Source organism: Sinohyriopsis cumingii, chromosome 10 (assembly GCF_028554795.1).
Source record: "Sinohyriopsis cumingii isolate HCF-2022 chromosome 10, ASM2855479v2, whole genome shotgun sequence".
NCBI classification, from domain to species: domain Eukaryota; kingdom Metazoa; phylum Mollusca; class Bivalvia; order Unionida; family Unionidae; genus Sinohyriopsis; species Sinohyriopsis cumingii.
Genome location: NC_142970.1, coordinates 7,792,682 through 7,808,932, shown reverse-complemented (window position 1 = coordinate 7,808,932; position 16,251 = coordinate 7,792,682). Strand labels below are relative to the sequence as shown.

General features: G+C 34.1%; 1 long non-coding RNA gene across 1 annotated transcript; it reads left to right on the top strand.

The window, feature by feature from the left end:
* The first annotated feature begins 13,164 nt into the window (after window positions 1-13,164).
* On the top strand, window positions 13,165-14,473 carry LOC149789564 (uncharacterized). The gene is made up of 2 exons (XR_016423675.1): window positions 13,165-13,831; window positions 14,350-14,473. It is a non-coding gene; the product is annotated as an uncharacterized LOC149789564 (long non-coding RNA).
* Window positions 14,474-16,251: the final 1,778 nt, after the last annotated feature.

Sequence of the window (16,251 nt, the reverse complement as noted above, 5' to 3'; positions counted from 1 at the left end):
AGGAGGCCTAACTCGAATCGGGAGAAACACAAAAAAATAAAGAAAGAAAGTGCGGACCCTGACTCGAATACAGCCTACCTCATTTTGAAAATAGACTTTAATGTGAGAAACGCCACACCATAGTCAATCACATAAAACAAAAGGTTTTTATTTTAATTTCAAATGGTAGTATACCGTTCATCTCGCCGGAATTCTAAATTGCAAATTAATTCAAAAGCAACTAAATTTATACCAGGACAAACAAATAAATTTGAAGAGTCCATAGAAAAATATATATTAAGACAACAGAGACAAATTTGACATAGTATTGCTGTCCCTACACACAGACTATATAGCATACACACACCATAGCATTGATACACATAGCATACACGGAACATAGAAAATTCTTGACAAAGATCACTAAAAATCAAGGATATGAAATCTGAAAATGGGAATAAGACCCATGTTTCAGACTACTACCCTTTAGAAAACACCAGGACTAATTATAAACTAAAAGTTTGATCAAAATTCCTTTTTTAAACTTTAAACAAGCACACACATCTTGGGGTATACAAGAGTACATGAAAACACTTTATTTTTTTTGGGGGGGGGTCATCTGTCTGGTGCCCCCCCCCCCCATGATACTTTCGTAACTCATACTAGCGAAAGATTATTATTTGCACTCACATTGTATGTTCTTTAAAATAATGATTTTTTTTTTATTTGCGAGATATCGTTCGTATAGTTAACCTGGATACAATATAATCTTGGTCCGTTTGCACCTTGAAACTTATCATGCGTGAATGGCAGGCGCCTTCAAGCAATCTGGTGATATTTTCGTCTCTTTTGCGATATTTTTTTTATCTGACATTAGCGATACACACACAGTAAGGATGCATACGCATGCCGGCATGACAACTATAACTAGTTTGTGCATCAGTAAATAATCTTGAGTAGCCACTGCACCTGAAATGCGTGCAGTCCATTCATCGAATACCTCCTATTCATTCATTGTATAATACACATTTTACTTACTAAGAATACCCTATCACAGTATAAATGTTTAGTCATAAATCGGGAAAGTTTACAACTGTATATGCATATTTATTTCTATTTTAACCGTACTGTCATAAAGGTACTTCTGTGGAGGCTAGTGTGTATATGTCATGATGAAAGCTTATGTCATTAATAGTTTTCTTTCTTTGCTCTTTACAAAAAATCAAAATAATAAGACTTTCGTTCATCTTTTGTTAGATTTCATATTTTCTTGAGAATTTTTTTAAAAAATGTATCTGGAAAGTAAACATAAAAAATACGATAATTTAAAAAATGAAATTTGGGTCTCCATCTAAAGAATTTATATATTCTTAGTTACTACTCAGTAATTTTTAATTATTCATAAATGATTGTAAGATAAATTAGTTTTACATGTAAAAGTGCGAGTTTGCTCCATTTACAGAAGGGTTTTACTTGCTATTCTCTTTGTATAATTCTCCAGCTTTAAACTACAGATACAGAACATTACATAAGACAGCGAATTTCAGTCTTAACCTAAAGCTCGAGGCTGGAGAAGAGGTCACTAAATTACCGTTTCCATAGTTACACACTGGTCAGATAGAGCAGTCTCCCGCAGGTATCATTCCCTATAGATGAATTAGAGGCCAAGTAAACTGCCTTCATTTCATGAGCTATACTAGTGTAGTATAGATGAAATAAGTTTTAAATTGCAAAAGTTGTCTCTTTTGTAACCAAAGTGCAAATCAATAAAGAAATATAATGACATGTAAAATTACATGAACAGCAATGAAGGATCTTTTCACGAGAGTCGCAAAAGATTGAAACTATTTAACGAATTTCATAAATTTCATTTTAAATAATCTTAAATGTAAGATTATGTTATGTGTATCACATGACAGAAATGATATTCAATAAAAACATAAAAATAGGTTACATAATTGACTTTAAATTACATTCGTCATTACACCTTCAATTCATATGTCGTCATGCCGGCATTTGCTGAGTTATTGGGTGTTATTAAACGTATCATATAGTTACGTATGATACTGGAAAATATCATATGGGTATATTAATCTTAAGAGGAGCAACATTGGCTCAGTGGTTAGCGTCTCAGACCTGCGACCGAAAGGATGCAGGTTCAACCCCTGCCATCGGATCGAATCCTCGACCTTATTGGAAAATAATGAGATAACAAGTACATTCTAGAAAGACATGGAACCTATTACCTCCACTGAAACGTACGAAATGATCATCTAAATTTGCAACAAGTGATCAGGAGAAGTGCGACCTGTTGAACTCGGAAGTTTGATATGTTACACGTTTAAAAAATTATGATAAACAGTTACCGCATTTTGAAGTTAGAAATGAAACTTTTATTTCTGCCATCATTATATATAAACAAGAAATTATAGATGTAGTAACTAGTCTTGACCTAAACAAAACCGCTGGAACCAATCCAATAAGTAATAAACTTGTACAAGTATAGTTGAAGAAATGTATGTTCCATTGCAAATACATTTAAATAAATCACTCCCAGCCAGCGTGTTCCTAACACAGTGCAAGCTAGCGTATGACATACCGATGTATAAGAAAGGAGATAAAACACTACCGTCTAAATGCAGACTAATTGTTGACTTCAGCTAAATTATATACACTATTCATAAGTCCAACCTTAGAATATACTTCTAGAGTCTGGGATAATTGTTCTATTGAAGATTCGGAAAGATCAGAATAAAGGGGGGGAAAATCAGATGGAAGATGCACGGATCGTTCCAGATCTATACCCATTAATTCTTCTAGGTAGTCTCTTTATGCGGAAACTGCTTGGTTTGCACAACGAAAGAAAAGGAAGAGATTATGCATTATGTATTCGATTATAAATACTCAAGTACCTAACTATTTAAACGAACTTCTTCCACAAAGGAGATATGAGGCATCTAATTATCGTCTACGTTACTCTCAAAGTATCACACCAATCTCAACCAAACTTTATATTTTCACACGACCTTTTACCATATACGATTCGTCTTTAGAACTCTCTGCCTGCTGATATCCGAAATCCTCCAAATCTTTCTATTTTTAAGAAACGTTTCTCTAATTTAACTAACGTGTCATCACACAAGCAGAAAGACATCTTATTGTAGGTGAGTAGTCACGTCACTTTTCAATGATAAATCTAGACTTAACCAAAAAGTGTATTGAAAGGTAGAGCGAAAGAGCTGGGATCTTTGGCATTAGGTAAGGGGCAATAGACAAAGTGTTCAACTTCTTCATTATCATAAGCACATGCACACGTGAAAGAGTTAACTAAATTCACCATGTAAAGGTCGGATTTCAGGAGACTACCTGCTTGTCTAAGTTTAGTATGTAGGATATTAAGGTGACATTTGTCAGTAGCGTAATTTTAGCGTGATGACCCGTTAGTTGAATTAGAAAAACGTTTCTTAAAAACAGAAAGATTTGGAGGATGAGAACCTATAAACTGATATCAAATGTGTTAACATCGGTGGTTCTTTACAATTGGCATGACTTATCTGGTTATATACAAACCATCAAAAAACGGCAAGGGTAGAAGCGGGTAGCAAAGATATGAAGATCGGTAAGTCGCAAGCAATACCGAGACAAAAAAGGCAACTTTCAAGGTAGCATTTTCATACATTTATATTGACACGGGTCGTTTTAGACTAATGAGAAACCAATAACTGGATATCAAATAGGTCCAAATCTTTGTAGCTTTTTTTACGATTAACATGACATATTTAGCCTTATAGAAAACGATCATGTTGCAAGGATATAGGCGCACGGACAGAGAAATGAAGATGTACTTAATAAGATACATACACATAATTTTTACTGTTTTATTGCTTAAGTATATGCTTCATATCACTAGTATCAGCATCGAGGTATGTGATACCATCGCAAAACAGCAATACTAGAGGCACGTAACAAGGATATGAAGATTGGTAATGGTAAAGTCGCAAAGGATACTGGGTAAAATATATAAACTTTTCTAGGTTGCATTTTCACACATTTCTGTAGGCATAGATCAATTTAGACTGATGAGAAACCTACCAAATAATACCAGATTTGTCAAAATCTGTGTGTGCTTACGATTGGTATGACTTATTCGACTCTAAGATAAACGTTCGTGTTGTAAAGATCTAGGAGCACAAACATTCAAATGATTATCATCGAATTATATGGTACCATCTCAAAGCGGCAAGGGTAGAGGCACGTAGGATGAATATAGAATATGATGATCCGTTGATGATCCGTAATATCGCAAGCGACACCAAGTAAAAAATATCAACTTTTTTACTTGCATTTTCACACATTTATATATTTCACAGATCAATTTAGACTGATGAGAAACCTATCAATTGATATCAAATTCGTCTAAATCGCGTTTTTAAAAAATTACTAATGTTATAACTTATTTGCCTATATGGAAAACGCTCATTGAGGAAGACATTGAGCGGACATACAGACACACAAAGATGTACTTTATAAGATGCATACACATATTATATATTGTTGTATAGCTTTCCTTATATGTTTGAGATCTATAATATTAAAATTGAAATATGTGGTACCGTGGCAAACTGCAATGGTAGAGGCACGTATCAAGGATATGAAGATCGTTAAAGTCGCAACCGATATCGAGTCAAAAATACAAACTATTTTATTTTCATTTTCACACATTTCTGTTGGCACAGATCGATTTAGACTGACGAGAAACCTAACAAATTGATATCAAATTTTGCTAAATCGGTGTTTATTACTATTGTAATGACTTATTCACCTGTTTGTTAAACGATCGTATAGAAGACATTAGGAGAAAAGACAGACAAATGAAGACGTACTTAATAAGATACACACACATATTATTTACTGTTGTACAGCTTTAATTATATTCTTCAAATTTATAGTATTAGCATCGAAATATGTGGTACAATCGCAAAACGGCAATGGTAGTTTCACGTACCAAGGATATGAAGATCGGTAATGTCGCACCCGATATTCAGTAAAAAGAACAATCTTTTTTATTTTGCATTTTCACACATGTCTATTGGCAGAGATCGACTTAGAATCATGAGAAACGTATCAATTGATATCAAACTTGTCAACATCGTTGGTTGTTTGCGATTGGTATGACTTATTCGCTTATATGGAAAATATTCGGTTAGGAAGGCACTAAACGCAAGGACGTACAAATGAAGACGTACTTCATAAGACGCATACACATTATTTACCGTTGAACAGCTTTTATTATATGTGTCAGGTTTATAGAATTAGCATCGAAAAAATGTGATACGATCGCAAAACGGGAATGGCAGAAGGACGTAGCAAGGATACGATGATCGGTAACGTTGCAAGCGATACTGAGTGAAAAATACCAACTTTTCTATTTTGCATTTTCACCCATTTATATTGGCACAGATCTATTTAGACTGATAAAAACTTATCAACTGATATCAAACGTGTCAAAATCGTTCTTTGCGATTGGTATGACTTATTCGCCCATATAGAAAACTTTCGTATAGGTCAGATGTAGGCACACGGAAAGACAGATAAAGACGTGCTTAATAAGATACATACACATATTTTATAATTATGTACAGCTTTAATTCTATGCTTCAGATCTATAGTATTAGCATGGAAGTATGTGCTACCATCGCAGAACGGGAACGGTATATGAACGTAGCAAGGATATGAAGATCAGTAAAGTCGAACCCAATATTCAGTAAAAAGTACACTTTTTTGTATTCTGCATGTCCACACATGTCTGTTGGCACAGATCGAGTTAGACAGATGAGAAACCTATATATTAATATGAAATTTGTCAAAATCGGTGTTTATTTACTATTGGTATGACTTATTCGTGTATATCGAAACCGTTCGTAGAGGAAGGCATTGGGCGCACGAACATACATTATGAAGACGTACTTAATAAGAAGATACATAAACATATTATTTACTGTTGTACAGCTTTAATTATATGCTTCAAATCTATAGTATTAGCATCCAGGTAGGTGCTACCATCCCTAAACGGGAAGGATGGAAGCATCAAGGATACGAAGATCGGTAAAGTCGCAAGCGACAATGAGTCACAAATAGCAACTTTTGTATTATTCATTTTCACACATTTTTTTTAATAATTTTTTTTTTTTTTTTTTTTTTGCACAGATCGATTTAAACTGATGAGAAACCTATAAATTGATATCATATATGTCGAAATCGGTGGTTGTTTACGATTGGTACAACTTATTTACCTATATGGAACATGTTCGTGTAGGAAGGCATTTTGGCGCACGGAAAGACAAATGAAGACGTATTTAATAAGATATATAAACATGTTATGCTGTAGTTTAGTTTTAATTTTATGCTTCAAATCAGTAGTCAGCATCGAAGTATGTTGTAAACTCCCCCTCCCCTTAGTATGCAACTGCAAGCACACTTTGTCAAATGCTAAAAGGCACTAACTTTCTTGAAAATTATAATAATCAAAAAAATTCCGGATTCGTATATTATAACGTTATAATGCGCTTTCATTTTCCGTCAGGTAGGTCTCCAGGTCGAGTTGTTATGAACAACAGGAAACAGTATCGTACATTCTTTGCTAAGCGATCGCTCAGGTGGTGCAGTGTCTGTACAGAGCGTCCGCCTTGGATGAGAGAGGTCGCGGATTCAAACCCCTGCCGAATCATACTAAAGACATAAAAATGGTACTAGCAGCTGCCTCTTTTGGCGCCCATCATTAAGATATTGGTGTGAGGATAATGTGATTGGGTGGGACAAAATGCTGTATGTTTGTGGCATGATGCCACATTGCTAGACATCATTATAAACTGTCACAATGCAGACATGGTAGCGATATGATTGCATTTTTTTTTAAAGCTACGTTAAAAATTACACACACACACACACACACACACACACACTTTGCTTGGTTATTTGCTATTTGAAGAGATGGAATATTGTTCATATTTCAACCGCTTTTTATTAATGGTCATCGATGTGACCAACATATACGATAATAATACTCCCGATGATGATGATGATGGTTGTTGTTCTGATTTCTGTATTACTACTGCTCCATGGGTATATTATATATCGAATTTGAAAACAGAAGCACTACCAGCAATAAAGCAGCTTTGAAAACAAATCGCACTTAATCGATATCAATATATATTGACATCAAAATGAACGTCAAATGCTCTGTGCAACTGTATCGAAATGAACTATTACATGCTGTTTTTTTTCTATTTTTTTTTTGGACAGTTTTAGACCGAAAAAAGTAGTACTTCAAGGCTCTGTCTATGGTATAAATATGTTCATGTACACTTTTCCATTGTAACTTTAAGTGTATAGACTGCAAATACGATGAAGCACAAATCGAGGACGTCGAGTGTTAGCATTGGAACAATGTTACTACTTCGGTCGAGAAGGATAACGACCTATATATGTATTCCTGCCCACTACCATGTAGGATGTATCAAACTGTATATTACTCAAGCGCTCTTTGTCGAGCGTGCTGGTGTGTGTGTACAAAAAAAAAAAAAATGGAATATAATAACTTTAACTGAAATATATACAATTCAATTCTATATAAAAGTGATGCGGCACCTGGGAGTAAAGCAAAAATGGAAGAAACAAATTTCCGGATCGCTACTATCAACAGCAATGGGATAGACAAAGCGAAAGCAGACAAAGTAGCCAAAGAAACAAACTTTGATGTAATAATGATACAAGAAACACACTATAGAATTAAACCAGGGTTCAAAATTTTAGTAGAAGACAAACTTAACGCAATAAAGATATGCAACAATTTTGCAAATAATGATATTAGAGTTGGTTGCAACAATAATATTTTTAAAAAGCTGGGAAAGGTTTGAGGAGGGGGGAATTTTTTAAGGGACGGTTGCTACGTGTTAAAATGTGTAATTGGCATATTATAAATGTGTACATGCCAGCTAATAGAAATAAGAAACTAATTTTAAAGAAAACTTATATACCTACCTACACCAATATTCGATGGAAAATCTAATCATAGGGGGAGATTTCAACTGGGTAACTATAAATTAAACCAGTCTAGCAGGATTGATAAATTTTACGGAAATTTTTATGATCCATTAATATATATTAATACTGCAATAACCAACCAAAAGCTATGAGACCATTTCATGCTCACTATTGACCTAAAAATGAAAAAAAATAGAAAAATGTGGGCCAGGACTATGGAAACTAAATAATAAGATTTTAAATGACAAAGAATATGTCGAAATAATAATTAAAAAAAGAAATTGAAACCGTCAAAAATGAAGAAAATATTAATATAATAATTGATTGGGATGTTTTAAAAAACAAAATAAAAGGAATAAATATTCAGTACTCAAATAGAGGGCGGAAAAACCCCAGAAAAAAAAGACAAACACGAACTCAAATTAGAACTAAGCAAAACAACAAACGACGATGGAGAAAGAAAAAAAAAACGATTGACAGACAAAATTAAAATCGTTGAAGAAGACGAAAATCAGGGGAGAATAATAAGAGCTGGAAAATTTACAGAGATCTACAACGAGGCAAAAAACGTATATAAGCGAGAAGAATTTAGAAAAGGGAGTGATACAATTTTAAACAATATCAAAATAAACAATGTAACCCATACTGTAAAAGAAGATATCCTAAATAATATTTCCAAATATTATAAAGAACTATACACCACACACCACACAGAACATATACTTCAGCACAATCGACAGCTACTTAAAAAATGTCGACTGTGAGATGACATCAGCAGTACATAGAGACCAATGTGATGATGTCATCTCAGATGAAGAAATCACAAAAAGTATATCAACACTCACAAAAGTCACCAGGGAAAGATGGACTCATCGTGGAATTCTACCAAAAGTTCCACGGTGAACTGACGCCGATCTTAAACGCTTTGTATAATAATATAGTTTTAAGTAAAAATAAAATGACTAAATCTATGAGGGAGGGAGTTATCACAATTATATACTAAGGGAAAGGGAATAGAGACGAGATTAAAAACTGGAGGCCTATATCACTTTTAAACACGGACTATAAGATTTTAAGTAGGATTTTAACAAATACAGTAAAGGGTAGGATAAACAAGATAATTAATGTAAATCAAACTTGTGGGGAAGGGATATACAAAACAATATTTTAAACATTAAAACTATAATTAACTACATAAATGAAACTGGTATGATGAGTGCTATGGTACTCTTCGAACAGGAGAAAGCTTTCGACTGATTTGAACAAAACTGTATAAAGAATGTTTTTAAAAAATTTGGTTTCGGACCCAATTTCCAAAATAGACCAAAATCCTACACACTGGGATAATTAAACGGGAAATGCACGAAAGAATTTGAAATACAACGATCAGTGATACAAGGATGTCCACTATCAATGCTAGAATACGTAATGGCAATATAAATCCTACGTCACACGATAAGAAACAACCCAGATATACAAGCAGGGGCGTATTAACCATTAAGCAGACTAAGCACGTGCATAGGACACCAGGGAAAAAGGGGGCACCACAAAGTTGAGAAAAGGGTGAAAAGAAAGAAAGAAAAAAGAATGAAGATTTGTAAAAAAAACTGATACAACTAGTGCAAATTGATCATGATGTTCTGTTTCTTGATCATGGTACACCCTAGGGTTATCTTCTCAGGTGTACGTGGAAAAGAGGGGGGCACCAAGATTTGTCAGTGCTTAGGGCACCAGTGAGCCTTAATCCGCCCCTGATTATACAAGGCATACAAATACCAAACCTAAAAAAGAATTAAAAAATGCTCTAACGTGCATATGATTGCAACATCTTTATAAGAGAGGGGAAATGCTATAAGCGTCGGGTTCCAAAATAAACCACAACAAGCACGAAATCTTAAAAATAGTTAACTGGAGGGGCAACCACCCTGGATTATCGCCCCCCCCCCCCCCCCCACACACACACACATACTGAGAGACACTGTAAAGGCTCTAGGGGTTTACTTTGGTAATAAAAAAAAGAAGCTGTAGAAAATTATGAACATATTATCAATAAAATAAGAGAAAATGTGAAAATCTGGCCATGGCGCCATTACCTATCATGAAGCGGGCCCAAGTGGCCAAGACTTATTTATACTCAAATATTAACTACATAATTAAATCCATAGATATGGATAATACAATTTTAAACAAAACAGACAACGAAATAATAGATTATATATGGAATCATAAAATGCATCATGTAAAAAAAAGAGACATTATATAGGGCCAAAAGTAGAGGGGGCTTGGGGTTGCCGAGCCCTCTACTACTATAATTAACTAACATAATCAATAGATTAAAAAAAAAAAATGCAATCAGACCCGGCTACAGCGTGAGAAGCACCGCACATCTACTGGTTCGGCTTCACCTTGAGAAACCGACCAGAGATATACAAAAATAACAAATTAATATAAAAAAATCGAAGTGCCACGCAAACATATGAGAACTAATTTTAAAATATAGAGACAAAACAGATTTATGCAAAATTTAATAAGTAAAAGTCACGCTTGGATTAGGGAGGAGGTAACCAAAATTATAAAATGTAGAGTAGAGCAGGACAACTGAGGGGGTAAATTGGACAAAAAATTGGAAAAATTGGGGAAAATAAGATCTGTCAAAACACAAAGTATAATTTTTAAATACCTGCACAACACCTGGCTAACAGGCGAAGAAACAATCAAACATCGTATGCTGAGGATAATGCCGAAATGCCCTTTATGTAAAACAGCGAACTTCACCAAACTACATACGATTGTCCAATGTGATAAAACTAAACATAATAGGATAAAGTTAATAATGAAAATTTGCAAAAAATATAAGTATAACAAAAATAACATTTTATTCATAGATTTAGACTACGAAAACAAAATCGTTCTAAAATGTATAGACTATATAGTAACTACGATGATATCCTGTGGACAGGTGATAAAGATTTTTAAATAAGATACGTGGTAAAAATAAGAATATTAACCACAACAAGAACTCAATACGTCTTACGACGAATAGATACTTACCGTCAGGTTGATATAACGCAATTGATGTTGGAATTGGGGGAGAGAGGGGGAGGGAGGAATAGGTATTACAGACCGAAGGGTCGCGTAGCGCAATTGCGAGCTGATGCCATACCCATACCCCCTCCTCGCACCCCACAACAGCCATATTTCAAAGAAAATTTCAAATTCTATTTCAAATATTTCAAAGAAACCCATATAACTTTTTTTTTAAAAGAGAAAAGGGAAGAAAGGAAGAAAGAAAAAAATAAAAGAATTTTGTAATTTAATTTTTTTTTCTTCTTTCTCTGAAAGAAAATTCTAAAGACATATATAGGAAGGGATACAGCGAAAATATAAGGGGGAAGTAAATGGCGATGACATCATGGGGCTAAGTCACAGGGCTCAGTGAAGTGCACAGGCCCATCATGAGTCTTTGAAAACACCCAATGTAGAACATAAACAGACAAAATAAAGACACAAATACATACTGTATAACACTTATTTTTAAACCCTACTAACTTCTCCCGCACTGCATGGTTGACCACTATAGAATAATGTGGTCTCATAAATACGTTTGGATCTTTCAATAAAGCATAATCAGATAAACTAAATAAAGGAGGCCTAACGCGACCCAGGAAAAACACATAGAGAATAAAGAAGCGTGAACCTTGGATCGAGCGTAACCTACCTATCAACATCTTTAAAGACTATTATGAGGAACGACACATATTATCACTCGAATAATAAAATAGGAAATTATTTTTTTTTAAACAAAATCTAAATAGTACACCATTCTATCGTCAAAATCGAAAACCATAAAACAAATTAAAAGATACATTATAACATCATAAAGGAAGGAATACAACTGGGAAAGATATTTGATCTATACTTGCTGTCTCAAACATAAAGAAATTATAGCATCCACACAATATAACACCATTACATATAGCAAACACTGAGACCTAGGCGACATATAGCAAAGGTTACAAAACATTTCAAGGGAAGGAACTTCGAGCAAGGTGAGGGAAACCAGACTCGGACGAACAACCCTTTAGATAACACTATGGAAACATAAATACCCCATCAAAAATTATAAAAACTAAATTTTTTATATAAAATTTTGTTTTAATAAAACGTAGAACACATCTGAGGGGGAAATACACAAATATAAAATACTTTTTATTTTTTGGGGAAATGGGGGCATCTGTCCGTTGCCCCCATTCCCACTCCCAAAAAAGTGTGTGTGTGTGTGTGTGTGTTATTATACCCATTACATTACTTGCAAAATATATACGGTGCTGACATTTTCGGCAAGAGGGAGACCTACCGATATTCTGCATATAATTATTTTAATGTTTTTCAGAGCGAGAGTATTGGGGCCTGATCTGTTCAATATATTTCTCAACTGATACAGCAGGTATAATCAGAGGCGTAGCTGGGGGGGGGGGGAAGGGGAGTACATATGTCCCCGGGCGCCAAGGTACAGGGGCGCCAAAATGAGGCTTACAACGTTACATTATAATAAGTAAACAAGGGTAATATTCAAATATGTGATTAAACGGGGAGGGGGCTGGGGCGCCAATTTTATAGTTCGTCCCCGGGCGCAAAATATCATAGCTACGCCTCTGGGTATAATAGAGAACCCCCCCCCCCCGAGTTTGCCACAGAGCGCTCGTGTAATATACGGTTTAATACAAAATACATGATTGTGGGCAGGAATATACAAATTTTGGTCGATATACATGATCGTTGGTATCTATTCAAACGAGGGCCATGAAATACATTAGCAAATTCCTACAGTATTTTAAGGCAGGCGATTACGAACTATTTAAACCACGTTTTTCATCTGTCACAGATTTTATAATCATTTTGAAGTGGCTGCTTTATCTCGAGGAAAACGAGCGGTAAGTGTTATACAAAACAAAATCTTAACAGCAATTTGATCACTTTTGCGTCATTTGACAGTAAGAATAGTAATAAATAGAGGATAATTTCTTTTCCTACGTTAGGCCTAATACCTGGTATGTTTTTTAGTGTGGTACACACACAAAAAACAACCCCAAAACAACACTAACAACATTTTAAAAAACCCACAAAACGAGTGCCGTGCCGAAGCCACGGGCTAAAATGCTTTATTATCATTTTTTTTTTATTTATAGCATCAATCACAAATTGAAATATATACAGTATTAGCGTTGGAAAAGAAAGTTTTCTTTTTGTTATATTTTTTTTCTCACCCTAGCGAAACACTTTCTGCAAATGACCTTAATAAACAAAAATAATAAATTAACCTAAACCACTTTGAATGTCGACCGTATCTTTTATTTACACGGCATCATGCGCGGAAGAAAATACCAACTGAACCGGGATTTCAGACAGCAGATGAATTGAACTTGATTCATTGAACATCATTAGCAATTGTACAATCAAACAGATGCAACAATGAAAAGTGGAACTATGAAAAATCGAGAATGTTAGATTTGCGAAGGATTTATTCCGAATCATTGTCTGCTAATAGAGAATTCATGTCAGTTGCTGTGTCGGCGATGCCCACACAGCGCGCCGGCCAAATGTGAAGTTGCGTTTTGCTGACAGACATAACACTGTGCCATAATTTATCTGATGGCATGTAAAGAAGCTGCTTAAATTATAGTATTTAAAAGTTTCTTCATTTTGTAAGAGCTCAAGAAATTAATTCTGGTTTGAAAGACAAGATGACGGTAAAACTCAGAAGACGTAGCTGTACAGTACCGTTGGTGTTGGAGACATCATAATAAAGGTAACTGCGTTAACTTCGCTTTTTATTTGGTAATTTGTTGGATATTATCTTTTGCTGATCTTCTTTGAGCTTGGAGTAAATTTTACATTCTGAACATTTTTATTTGCACTTATCTGCTTAATATGTATTGCTGGGATATCATATAGAATATGAAGTCAGTATAATGGTACTATATTTTACATATTTGAATGATAAAAGACTGGTAAATGATATAATGATAAACTACAAAATAAATAATTTGCCCATTATCCCAAATATGTTAATTAAAACAAACATTGAATGTAAATTCAGATATAATGAGCAGTTGTAAGAAGTAAGAAATAACATTTTATCCATTGAACCTGTTATGTGTTATCATCATCAGTTTTAAAATAAACACATGGAGACAAGTTTGCTTAAATTCTAAAATTAACACACACACACATACACACACACAAACACACACATATGGTATTTTAATCTAATACAGAAATGGTGACATTGATATATGCAGACCAATAGTTTTTTTTCTTCTACAGATATAAATTAAAAAGCCTAATTCTGAGAGTTTCACCTACAACATTCATGATGGGAAAGGGCCACTAATTAAGAGCTGACATATGTGGAAGAAAAATACCATCCATGTTGAAAAGGGCTAGAGATAATGTGAGAAAACATAATTTATCAATCTTATTTAACATTATTGTTGATATTTTATCTCAGCTGGTCAAAAGGCTAAGTGGGTTTATGTAATGGTCCAGAGTGTGTTATTTATTTCACATCCCCTTCTGTCTTTCAACAGTAAGAAATTAGCTACTTTGGAGTCCATAGTTCTGATCAATTTGTTTATATAAAACTTGGTTTTGGGCTTAAATCAACATCTTGGATAAATCTAATAATGAGCAAAATCCAAGTATATACATGTGATCATGTATAAGATTAGTTGAGTTTTTTAACCAGCCTAAAAGCCATACTTCCACAATATAGGCTAAAATCATTAAGTTGTCCTTGAAGTTTGATGAGTGTTAACCATTAATAATAATAAGGTGATCTTTCATCTGAGTATGTTACCACCGCATGCAATATTTATACATGTAGTGCAGTTTTTACTAAACTTAGAATACATGCTTATATAAATGAGATCTAGATAGAAGAAGTGAAGATGCATACAAATACATGAGGTTATAACCACTACTGCTGATTCAAGTTTGATCATGCTTGGCCATTGGGCTTATATAGTCAAGTTTCACAATGATGCTTATTATGAGTGTGATAAAGGTATGGTAGTGAAGTGACCTTGCATCTGATTGGCAGAGTTTCTTATGATTTGCACAACAGTGTTTATGATCCAATTTAGATCTGACTTGTTTAATTATTTGCTTGTATGTCTGAGGCTATAAGCAAAATCTATGCATATAATGTGGTGGTTCTACATCTCACTAGCCATTCTTGCTACTGCTCTTAAAACTATTTCTCCTTAATTTTATCAGACTTGGTGAATAGATTTATCTCATCAAGATATAGCAAAAGAGCAATTTTGTAAAAAAAATATTCATTCATATTAAACTCAAATTCTGCATCTGATTGGTTGACCTTGCAAATACTATAAGGGCTCTATTTCTGACAAAAAGATTATTTTGATATAATGTAGCAGAAATGCTTATATGATCAAAACATTGAACATATTTGATGACAAATAAAAAATAGTTTTTCATGCAAATTTGATAAACATTGATAAATCGGTTCATATCATTAAAAGCTTGGAAGAGTTTGATTACATGCGAGACCATCACATATTAATCATTCTTTATTTAGAGAATTATTTTTGTCAGGATTTAGTAAAATATGTAAAATCAATATGGACTGGTTTTGTTATGTACAGCAACACTAGTTGTTTACTGAGTACTGAGGGAATTGGAGTAAGGCAAGGGTACATTGCAGTAGGTAACCTGGTTGACTTGATAACAGGATTTTAACACAAACATTTTTATCAGGAGTCTAGCATACTAACCATTGATTCACTGCAGATCCTGCCCCCATTAGTTACCTTTTAATACATAAAGCATTTGGGTTTTTTATGTCACAGATCCCATAGGGATTAAAATTAACATCATAGGTCTCACTGGATAGTTTCGTATTTTGACATCCCTCTAATTTTTAAGGTAGAAGGCATGAACCTAATTATCACAAGCCTAGCATTTATAAATTTACACATAAGCTAAATCTATAATGTGGTTCAGATTTACTTTGAGTTAGGCATGGAAATAGGTTGGCTTGTTGGTGACTGCCTGTCACAGTTAGATGAGCATTGGAGATCATATGCGTAACTTAGTCTGCAAATGAGCTGCCGACTTTTATTTGTGTCTGCTACAGAGGTAAATATAAAAAAATCTTGATGGTAGAGGGGTGATGAAAAGTATACTAATTTGTTATAGTACTAG